This window comes from Canis lupus, chromosome 35 (assembly GCF_003254725.2).
Source record: "Canis lupus dingo isolate Sandy chromosome 35, ASM325472v2, whole genome shotgun sequence".
In the NCBI taxonomy this organism is placed as follows: domain Eukaryota; kingdom Metazoa; phylum Chordata; class Mammalia; order Carnivora; family Canidae; genus Canis; species Canis lupus.
In genome coordinates, this window is record NC_064277.1 from 26,146,871 (window position 1) to 26,147,658 (window position 788).

The 788-nt window shown below is 63.5% G+C and overlaps 1 non-coding gene across 1 annotated transcript; it reads left to right on the forward strand.

Moving 5' to 3' along the window:
- Nucleotides 1–82, forward strand: TRNAL-AAG (transfer RNA leucine (anticodon AAG)). Its single transcript has one exon. It is a non-coding gene; the product is annotated as a tRNA-Leu (tRNA).
- Nucleotides 83–788: the final 706 nt, after the last annotated feature.

The window sequence follows — 788 nt, forward strand, 5'->3', positions numbered from 1 at the left end:
GGTAGCGTGGCCGAGCGGTCTAAGGCGCTGGATTAAGGCTCCAGTCTCTTCGGGGGCGTGGGTTCGAATCCCACCGCTGCCAACAGTTTTCCTTCTTCACGCCCGGTAAGGCCCCTTTTCTCCTCCTGCGATCCCTGCTTGCCCTTGACCCACGCCCGCGGCCCGGAGAGGTCGCTCAAGCCGGCGGGCTCCAGCTGGGTGCCTACAGGGTGGACGCAAGTCCGGGTGCTGGTCTCCAAGCGGGACGGACCCCGCAGCCAGCCGCTGAGCAGACGGAGGAAGAGACCCCGCGGGGATCGCCGGGGCTAGTCCCACCGCCGGGTGCTTCCCGAGCTCCGGGCGTCCTCGCAGCGTCAGGCGCCTCTCGAGCGTCGCTGCGACCGCAGCTCCGGGTGCTCCTTGTGTCGCCGGTTCTGCTTCCGCTCAGCTGCACGCCACGTCTCTGCGGCTTGCAGGACGTCGTGGTCCGGCCAGATCTCATGCACGCGTGGCATCTTTCGCATCTCCTAGTCCTTAGCTTGGAAGTTGTTTCCTGCTAGAAGCCTCCCTGCTGCCAGCTCCAGAGTTCCAGTTAGGGAGGGAGTGGAGGGATGTGCAGGAGGAGAGCTCAGAGGAACCCCACCCCACCCCCACCTCGGAGCTTATTCTGCAAATATCTCTGCTGTGTGTGTGTACTCTGAGGTCCCAGATTTAAGAGTATGCACACATGGGGGAATAGCGTGCACGACATGCTGGAGGGATGCACACACCACCTCCTTCCCAAGGCTTACTGGTGGGATTGCAGGCCA